This window comes from Marmota marmota, unplaced genomic scaffold, assembly GCF_001458135.2.
Source record: "Marmota marmota marmota unplaced genomic scaffold, marMar, whole genome shotgun sequence".
NCBI classification, from domain to species: Eukaryota; Metazoa; Chordata; class Mammalia; order Rodentia; family Sciuridae; genus Marmota; species Marmota marmota.
The window spans coordinates 33,130,327-33,141,515 of record NW_026000082.1 but is presented as its reverse complement, the minus strand read 5'-3'; the positions used below and the strand labels follow the sequence as shown (position 1 = coordinate 33,141,515).

General features: G+C 36.0%; 1 protein-coding gene across 34 annotated transcripts in view; it reads left to right on the top strand.

Moving 5' to 3' along the window:
• The window catches only part of Epb41 (erythrocyte membrane protein band 4.1), a 173,388-nt gene that overhangs the window by 139,448 nt on the left and 22,751 nt on the right, over positions 1-11,189 (top strand). The gene's annotated exons all lie outside the window — the stretch shown is intronic.

Sequence of the window (11,189 nt, the reverse complement as noted above, 5' to 3'; positions counted from 1 at the left end):
ACAAAAAAAAAAAAAAAAAAAGAGCAGTAAAGCCAAGAATCTGTTCCTTCAACATCCACAAGTATTATCTTACTGTCTCTAGAGACATGTGTACATAATTCTCTGCTATTTCTTGAAAACTGCTACTGTCATAATAGTGGGAAAAGAAACAAGGACCAGGCAAGGTTAAAAAAAAAAATTGATGTGCTTGTATATCTTTCATGTCACAAGCTATTTCTATTTATAACAAATATTTTATAAACAAGCATATTTATTGATTCATAATAAGAAAAGAGAGCTCTCAAATCCACCTGAAATACTGCAAAGCTATTTTATAACACACAAAGTGATAATCCTGAGTACCCACCTTTATTTATGAAATAAGATATAAGGTGTTTGCTTAGTGAAATAACAAATGAAACTATCGCATTGGTTATATTATTAAGTCTTTTAAAAAAAAAAGGAAATAATCTTAGAATTTTATTGATACTTTTATAACTGTTTCAGATTATATTTCCTGAAGTTCTAGTTTTCATCCTTGTACACAGCTTTTTATTAATTACTATTATAAACGTAACCCTGAATTTTGTTTCTTTTTGTATTGGAGTTATTTCAAGTCCATTAGAAGTCTAGTGTGAGCCAACAGTAATTTTCAGTTTTCTGAAGTACAAGAGTCCTCAGAGACTCTTATTGACAAAGGAAAAGCCATTTCTTCCGTAAATAGGTTAAGAATGGTTGAGAGGAGACTGGCCAAGCCCTTGTATTGGACAAAGCTGGCTAATGCAATCTCAAAAGATAGACCCATCGTAGTTATCACAGGAAAAATATTGGACATTCCAGCTTTATATTGCCTAAAGTTAATGCTGCCAATATTTGTAACATGAAGCTATAAATAGTGTTGGCTTCTTTCCCCCAACATCATTCCATTCTCAGTACCAGAAGCATTTCCATATAACTGTGTTGGCTTTACCCTGGTTCAGCTTCTTAATGGTGGGTAGAGATGTAAAGAACAATGTGGGGGCTGAGGCCCTGGGTTGAATCCCTGGCACTGCAAACAAACAAAATAAATTTGGATTAAATTAATCAATACAGACCAATGTAAAGTTGTGGGATTTTACCTTAGTTTTGTCATTGATCATTTCCAGGGTAATTCCAAGAAGTTCATTTAACTACTTGGTGCCCAGATTTCCACCTAGTAATGTGGAGACAAACCTACCTCATAAGAATGAATCTAGTGTTTACTTCAGCAGCACATATACTAAAATTGCAATGATACAGAGAAGATGAGCAAAAAAAAAAAAAAGAAAAAGAAAAAAGAAAAGAATGAATCTATAGCTCTTTCCTGGAAATAGAAGCTCGAGTTTTTTAATTCTTGGTCTTTGAAGGACTGGGAAGATGGAAATTAAGAAACAAACAGGCATGTATTAACTTCTTGGAATTTTCTAATTTGGTAGAATTAGAAAATAGCTATCTTTATTTCCTTCTATTCCTTTTGACATTTTACCAAGCATCAAAAACTACTAAAGTTAAAAATCTCTTTCCAAAGCCTGTAGTCCCAGCTGCTCAGGTGGCTGAGGCAGGAGAGGACCCTATAAGTTAACAAATTCAAGACCAACCTAAGCAACATGGTGTAATTTTAAATGTCTTTCCAAATTTATCCTATTCTTAATAAACTCATCTTTATCCAAGTGATATTCTTAGAGTAACACGTGCTTAAAAATAAAACCAACATCTATATTTTGACCTGTCTTTTAGCCATTTTCTTATATGCAGGAGATTCTATTTGCATGGGTCAATTCTATTACTTATTTACAACTTCAGTAAAAAAAATTTTAAAGAGAGGAGATACTGACTTTGTTGACTAAAACTAGACTTGAGATTATCTGCGGAGATTTTCAGTTGTCATCCTAGAACCTAGTAAACTTCTTTCTATTAAATACTATTATAAGTATTACCCTGAAATTTCTTTGAATATAGACCAATTCACTTTCTTCTATTTTCCAAAGTCATTTCTGAAATAATTCCTATGAATCAACCTATAGAACATGCTAGGCACTAGATGTTTAATGACTTTTTTCAAAGGTATTATCAATTAAAATTTATACTTGTGCTTCAACACAGTGGTCAGATATTCACAAAAGGAAAATAGAAAAAGTAAAAACAAAATGAAACACTTTCTCATTGTTCTCTTTCCAAGGGTTTTGAGCATAGTAAAGACACATGGAACTTCTCTACAGAGTTGCTTTCCCTCATGCTCCTCTTCATAGAAATTATAAAATCCAAGACTTCTTTACAGCATTTTCTACAGCTTTGAAAAAGACTGTTTTATTACACATATAAATTTCACTTTTTTTCAGTATATTCGAACTACCCCGTTACTTGTAATTTTGGTACCAGAAACTGAGACAACTCCTTATTCTCTATCGTGCATGGCATGTGGAATTACCACGTTGGCCTCCTCTGCACCATAGTCTGTAGTATCAGAAAACCTGCTTTTCTTTCTGATGCTGTTACCCCTCATGCCTTAGGATCTTCTTTTTACTGCAGCAGAATATAATACAAAAACTTTAATAATATCCTAACTAAATGTATAGAGGACAGACTGTTGAGGAAAGATACTTTAGGAGTGCTTTTCCCATCCTCTGTGGTTGATATCCTAGAAGATCACAGTGCCCTGACCTTTACCTTAGTCAGAATCCTCTTTCAGGTGAATAATAGAATTAGGCATTCCAAAGATTAAAGGAAGGGAAAGGCACAGAGTCTGAACTCTCTCTTCAGGGCCCCAAATCAATGAAGGCATTTCAGCATCTCATTTTCTTCTCTACTGTCTCCTGTCATTTTTTAAAACAGAGTCTTCAGGCTGGGGATGTAGCTGAGTGGCAGAGTGTATGCTTAGCATTCTCAGTGCCCTGGGCTCCATCCCAAGCACTGCCATTTAAAAAGACAGAAAGAAAATAAAAATAAAAAATCTTCCTGTGTATAGGATTCTATCTCAACAGAAAAGGAATTACAGACATGGCGCCAGGCGTGGTGGCCCATGCCTGTAATCCCAGCTGCTCAGAAGGCTGAGGCAGGAGGATTGCAAATTCAAAGCCAGCCTCAGCAAAAAGTGAGGAGCTAAGGAACTCAGTGAGACCTTTCTCTAAATAAAATATAAAAATAGAGCTGGGAATGTGGCTCAGTGGTCAAGTGCCCCTGAGTTCAATCCCCAGTATATACATTAAAAAAAAAAAAAAAAAAAAGGACATGGCTACTGCCATCCATTCATTTATTCTTTGCCTACTAGCAGGGATGCAGAGGCATAGATCCCTCTCTCCCTCTCTCCCCTCCTATGCTTGGCTCTTCTCTACAATATCATTTAAAGATTTAGAGACCATTTAGAGGCTAGTCTTGCAGCCTATGCTTACATCATCCCCCAAGAAAACACATTACATCTGAGTCTGTGCATAAATCACCTTTATATTACGTCAAATCAGTTTTCCTCCAGCTTTTACTTATTGATCTGAGTGCAGGGATTTTAAGGAGTTTTCTGTCTTCCACATGATAGTTCTTCACATAGATAAAGATAATTCTCATACTGGAATTAATCCCAGTTCTTGCCCTTAGGTAACTTAGTTTTCCAGATCTATCCCAGCCTTCCTCCTAGCATGTTGTCCTTTCGCTCTCTTTCTTTCTTTTTCTAGTCTTTCTTGTTTTATTAGCCCTTTCCTCTTGGCTATGTTGCCCACAGATTGCTTCCCTGCAATTTATTAAGCTTGGTTGCCCCTCTTTCCCTACCTCCCTCTCCTTCCCTCTCTTCCTTCAGAGATTTTGAAATTCTTAGTGTTCCTAGTTTTTCATAGATAAGAGTAGAGGTGGAATAGTTTAATATTCTTGGAAGCTTCTTATGGCCCAGAATCTGTTGACAGTATCACTGTTAGGTTTTGAGGAAGCACACTACCAGAGCCTGCGTGCTAATGTCTGCTTTCCCTCTTTGTCAGTCTGACTACCTTGAGTGCCCCCAGGTGATTGGGTTTATACTACAGTATTATGATAAGATTATGGAAACATACTTTCTGTTTAATATTCTGATTAGGATTTAGATCCCCACCAGAAAATGTGCTATTAAATATTTGAAAAGTTAACTCATCTCCTAGTTGTGTTTCCTCAAACCTATAAGATTCTTGGGTCTGGGTATATTAGAGGTCTGGGTATGTTCCCTTTCTTTGCCCATCTATCACTTATGTATCCTGGCTACCATGTTGTCTCATATATGGCATACATTTGTAAAAACTAAATTAAATGATTAATAACAGATAGCAATGGATAGAATCTCTTGTATTGAGACATAAATTTGTGCCAAATTAATTACCACATACCATATGGCTTGTCTCCAAGAATCCTATGTGATCCCTGGTTTACTTAAGGATTTTTCAATCTCTGTGTGACTCTATGGTAAATGTCAGTCTCTCTTGTAATTTGGTTCAATAAAAGCCTTTATCCTTTACCACAGCTACTAATCAACTATTTTCACTCTAGAATACAAGACAGCAGGCCAGGAAGGATGGTGCAGACCTGAAATCCCAGCAACTTGGGAAGCTGAGGCAGAAGTTTGAGGCCAACCTGGTAACTTAGGGAGAACTTCTCTCAAAGATTAAAAAAAAAAAAAAAATTAAAGTGCTGAGGATATGGCTGAGTGGTAGAGAACTCCTGGGTTCAATCCCAGTACTACACACACATATCCACATACACAAAAAGATGGATACATGTCTGTTTAAACTCATCTTGGAATGTTTTACATGATATAAAAACACCAAATGTATCAAACTATCCTGGGTTTTGTACATCATATGGATCAGAGGTTGCAAACTTTTTCTACAAAGGGCCAGATAGTAAATACTTTCAAGTTTGCAGGCTGTTTTACAACTACTCAGCTTTGCATTGTAGAGTGAAAGCAGCAAAAGCTACCTAATATGAATGACCATGACTATGTTCCAAAGTTTATTTATGAACACTGAAATTTGAATTGCATACAATTTTTATGTATCACTAAATATTACTCTTCCCTATCATTTAACATTGTAAAACCATTCTTAGCTCAGAGCCATCAAAAACAAAGAGAAGGTAGAATTTGGCTTGTTGGGCATAGTTTCTGACCTCTGATTCAGATCAGGAAACTAATTAATTACATTTTTTGCCTTTGTACCTTTGAAGAGCTGAAATTGTTATCATCTTTATTTACTATCAAAGTATTCTTGTCTTATTTATGATTAGAAATGGAAACCAAAAGACAAGCCTTTCATTTCTGATTATCTGATATTAGGGTACCCCTTGAGTGGAATCTAAAATTCTATAACCACCCTAAATTTACCTTCTCTTTAGCCATGTTTTATATATATATAATATTCACTGTCTTTACCATATTTATTATATATATATATATTTTTTTTTACCCTTAGCATGTGATTTTTTTTTTTACTCTTAGTGTTCTAGGCAGATATACAAATTTAAGTTTGGGTATCTGTTAGAAACATTTTTGGAAAGGTTCCTCTTTCCCAATTATCTTCAATAACTTTTTAAAAGGTTCCTCTATATCTTACTATTTAAAAAATAAAAAGATACTTCTGTGAGGGGAATTCCCCATTTCTGAGAGCCTGTTTGGGCAATAGAGATCAGTAAATCAGGAGAAAATAAAATAAGATTCTTTTGGAAGTGGCATTGTTCCCTATTTGACATGGTTGTAAAATCTGAAGGGTTACCAGGATCCTTTAGCCCTGATACTCAGTTGAACAAAGTATTTATCCACTAACAGTTCAACAAGGCTTTTAAACCTACAGAAATCTGCTAAAGAACTTCTCTTTTCCAACATTTTTTTAAATATTTTTCTCACATTAATTGTTCTGTTAATATGTAAATTTATCATGAATAAATCTTATTACAAATCAGATTCTGTTTGCTACTAATCATTAGGGAAGTAGGAGGAGCCAGTAATGCCATGCATAGCCCCACTATGGAGAAAGGAGTGGGGAGGGAAACAAACAGCTGCTTCCACTGATAAGCAGGAGATGCCTGTCGGCCAAGTTTTCTAGGAAAGTTCTCATGCTTTTTGTGTATTTTCACTCTTCTCTGTGGTCCAGTAATTGCCTTTGCTTAGTCCTAGACAGAGACAACCTCTTTGTGTGTATTCGGTTCTCTAAATATTGTTTTAAATCAGCTTGGAACTCATTTGACTTATTTATGTCAGATTTTAAAAACAATTTTTCCTAACCAATTTAACCAGTCACTACAACACGTGTAATTGTCACATCCGTTAAAAACATTTTAATGTGCTGAATTTGCCTTTTGTGGCTTTTTAAGGCGTTGTACAAATTAGTAGTTATTAACCATCCAATATTGCCACTCTGATCAGACTGAAGATTGAGAGTGGAGTGGGTGTGGGTATGTGGGTGCAAGGAGAGCTTGTTCCTGTGATGTGGAATTCACGGAAGGTGTACCGCTTTCCCTCTCACTTCACCTCAGGTAAACCTTCTCTTGCTTTCACAGCTCCAGATGTTATTATATCATTCAGGCCATTATTTAAAATCAACACTCCACATTTTGAAGTGGTCTGTTTTCTAGCTTCAAGTATGTACCTTGTGGCCATGTCTGAGTAATATGAAAATGTTGTAGTGTTTCTTCAAAGCCACATTCCTTCAAGGAATTTGTTGATAACGTTAGCACAGAAAGCCATTTTCATTATTGTAGGTTTTTTCAGGAAGAGAAGACACCGTTGATATCTAAGAATAGTTTTCTGTTGCTTTTATTTCTGTGGAATAGAGATACTGTTTTCTAGATATAGTTTTCTGTTGCTTTTATTTCTGTGGAATAGAGATACTGTTTTCTAGATATTAAATTGGGGTATAATTTTTTAAATGCTTATTAAGACTTTAATCATTTTTTAGAACTGGAACTTCTGTGAAAGCTTACTGACAACTTTAATTTTGTTTCACCTGAAATAACTAGAATTTTTGTGCTGGTTATAGCTCCTTTCTCTCCATCTCCATCACTGCACCCCAGCCCTTCATAGTATTATGAAATGCAACTGACCGCCAAAGATTTCTGGTCTCCTAGACATGTTCAGTATAACCTTTAATATTTGCTCAAGCACTTTGACTTCTACAGATCTGTTCAGGTGTGAGAATGTTCATTTGATCTGTGGAGTCCTTGCTGGTGAGTGCAGTGTAAAGGCAAAATTTTCTATTACCTAATAGTTAAAATTTTGCACACAGGCATGATTTTTTTAAGCTGTTTGCTTTTACATTCACCTACTCTGGGGATAATCTAATAACAGCACTTTTTAGGAAATTGTAAAATCTATAGGAGCTGGGGGTATGGCTCAGTGGTGCATCAACTTGCCTAGCATGCTCAAGGCCAGATTCCATCCCCAGCACCACAAAAACAAACAAAAAACTATGTTTGAAGGATAATCATAATTAGCAAATGACATTGGCTGGCATTCATTAAAGAAAGGCTGCATTATGGAGTTATTTTCATGTAATAAACAATTTCACCAATTCTAATAAAAGCCAGTGTCTTCCTGAGTAAGCTTCTATCCAGATTCTATCCAGATGTAAGCTTTATGTACTGGAGAATAGCAGTGCAACATGAAAGTGACTCTGAGCTTCATGGAGAAACTAGTGAGCACCTGTAAGGACATATTTCTAGCTAGGGACCTGCACATACAGATATTAAAAAAAAAAATGGGTGAGGGTGTCTCAAAGAGAGAGGAAATTGGAAGAGTAAAAACATATTGTGTAGGTGGGAGTTCATAACCCACTTGAATCAAAGTGTGGAATATGATATGTCAAGAAATTTGTAATGTTTTGAACAACCCACAATAAAAAATTAAAAAAAAAAAACATATTGTGTGATTCAGAATGGCACAGTAGAAGGGAAAGACAGAATTTTGAAATCATCTTTTGCTAGCCACATGGTAACTCTGTTGTTAGTTTATCCCCATCTTGATCGTTTGTGATTCTAATGTTCTTTTTGAAACTGCTAGCGGCCTGAGTTTTCCACTGAGAAGTGCACCAAAACTATGATTTATCAAGCTTTGGGGGTGGGGGGACCGGGAATGTTTTTCTTTTCAGTAATTTTTGTTCTTTCCTCATTTGTTTCCTTTTTTGGCTGAAGAATGGGCTACTGCTGTTTGACTTGTCATCTTTATGTGCTGTTTACATATGGCTTTTACAAAAGAAGCCATTACCACATCTGATTTATCTTTTATTGCAAGTGCCCATTGAAAAGCATTTGTTTTAAATGAAATGTTTCTTTTTTAACCTCCAAGTTGATGTTCCTACTGATTATTATACAACCAATGGAAATACTGATAATATTTTTTTCAAAATAGGAAAGAGATGATAAACATTTATAAATTTATAATGTCTAGAGACATATGTTTTGTTTTTCTAGACCCTTTCCATAGGCATTTAAAGCCATTCTTTCCAAACTTGCCCTGTGTTGTTAAAAGAGAATAATTTATTGTAGGAACAGAGCACTCGCAATATCAGGATTGGATTCTACATTTTTTAGCTTGCATGTTGCAGATCATCTGGGGATATTATTTAAATACATTGTTGACAATTTAAGTGACTGTAATATTTATTGTTTACTTTAGTTAAGAACCAGGAGCTGGACTCTTCTGCTGGGTTTCTTCCTTCTGTGCTTAGCAAGATAACCTCGGTTCCTGCTGGTTCTGTGGGCATTTGCAGTGCAAAGCATTTCTTACTGGGTTTGCAAAGCAAGGGTAATGTGCTCTGTGGGTGTATGTTGTCTGTGCATTCCCCCAACCCCAATTCTACTGCCACCCCAGTTCACCCCTTTTCTCTTATTAATACTTATTTTTAGCTGGGCAGTTTGGATCATATCTGTAATTGCAGCTATTCAGGAGGCTGAAGCAGGAGGATCTCAAGTTTGAGGTCAGCCTAGGCAACTTAATGAGACCCTGTCTAAAAATTTAAAAAACATAAAGGGCTGGGGAGATAGCCTAGTGGTGGAGTTTCCTTGGGTTCAATCCCCAGGACTGCAAAAACAAAAACAAAACTTGTAAAAAATCTTATTTAAAAGTCTAACAGATCCCTTCTTCCTAAAGCATAGAAACACTCATCAAACTTTCATGTGCTAACTTCCCCCGAGATATTTGTGTTTCAGCAAACCGCAAAGTCATGGCCAAGATGATGGTAACACTTCAGAGTTGATCATACCGTTATACAAGGCCTTGTTATACAAGTTTCTTTTTATTTGACAAAATGTAAAATAGAATGAAGCGATTGTGAAAATCAGTGGTAGTTTTAATAGATGTGGTAGACTTGTTTACATTGTGTAAAGTGACTATAGAGTTAAAATTCCAAATCTCAGGCTTTCTTCTTGGGGAAAATGTATTGATTTTAGGAAGCGAATATGTGGGTAATAACAAAATAGAAAGATACACTTCTAGGCTTAGAGCAGTGAGACTATTATGCTTTAAAGGGGTTGTAGATTTTGTGACTAACTCGGAAGTATTCTCCCCATTTTCTTTCTTAACAAACAGTATATTTCTCACAACTAGTCATGAAAAATAGCCTATCCAGGGCTGGGCTGTGGCTCAGTGGTAGAGCACTTGCCTAGCATGTGCGAGACCCTGGGTTCAATCCTTAGCACCACATAAAAATAAATAAAAGAAAGGTATTGTGTCCAACTATAACTAAAAAATAAATATTTTTTTAAAAAATAGCCTATCCAGTATCTTTCCTGAGAATCTTGACCTAGGAATACATATTAAATATCCTCATAACTATTTTGGTTCTTCTATCACAATTTCTTTCTTCAAGGCTCTAGCTCCCAGTGTTCTCTAAAATATACCGAGGACAAGGGCTGGGGGTGTCACTCTATGGTAAAGTATTTCCTAGCATGCACAAGGCCTTCAGTTCCATCCCCAGCACTACCATCAAAGAAATAAAACATACACACACTGAGGACCTGGTTAAGAACCTGCTAACAAAAGCTAAAAGGAAGACCAACCTTAGTTAAATCTGTAGTCTTGGCCCACTGCAGGTATTCCAGAAACACTTATTTCCATGTAGGGACTAGATGTCTTTAATGCTCTAGTTCATGCATCTTTGCCAAAAGTAATACTTTAAGAAATATAAATAGGGGCTGGGGATGTGGCTCAAGCGGTAGCGCGCTCGCCTGGCATGCGTGCGGCCCGGGTTTGATCCTCAGCACCACATACAAACAAAGATGTTGTGTCCACCGAAAACTAAAAAATAAATATTAAAAATTCTCTCTCTCTCTCTCTCTCTCAAAAAAAAAAAAAAATATATATATATATATAAATAGGGGCTGGGAAAGCCACTCAGAGGCCCTGGGTTCAATTCTAAGTGCACGCGCACGCACACACACACACACACACCTCTACTTGTGTGTGTGTATATGTACATATATGTGATGGATGTGAAGTAAGATAGTGTTGATCCACAGTATATATCACTAATCTAACAAAATTATTTAGATCAGTGTTGGTATATTTGATCATTAATATTCATACTCCCAGTTGCTGTCACGACTTTGGCAGGAGAGTGACCATTCCCAGTACTTGTCCTCACTGTTCCAGAGGCAGACATCTAATGGGAACTATACCGAGGAATTAAATCACAGAGACAACCACATTTTAAATTCACATTCTTAAGCATACCCTGACATCTCTAAATCAGAAAACATTAGGTAAAATATAATGACTTTGCAACTTCAATTTGAGCTATTTCTTTTCCACATAGATGTATTCAGACCATCATCATTGACTTTGACTTTCAAAAACCAACTTGTGGACTGGGGTTGTAGCTCAGTGGTAGAGCACTTGGCTAGCATGTGTGAGGCTCCGGGTTCCATCATGGCTCCAAAAAGAAAAAGAGAAAGAAAAATTTTTAAAAAACCAACTTTGGCAAATTACTAAGGTTTGATATTGTATTTATAAGATTATTTTTATACTATTTAGCAGCTGACGTTTCTTTTCATTCTTTCTTTTAAATTCTCTTCCTTTAGGAACCTATTAAGATGTACTTTAGGGCTGGGGATGTGGCTCAAGCCATAGTGCTTGCCTGTCATGCATGCAGTCCGGGTTCGATCCTCAGCACCACATACAAATAAAGATGTGTCCACCGAAAACTAAAAAATTCTCTCTCTCTCTCTCTTAAAAAAAAAAAAAAAAAAAAAAA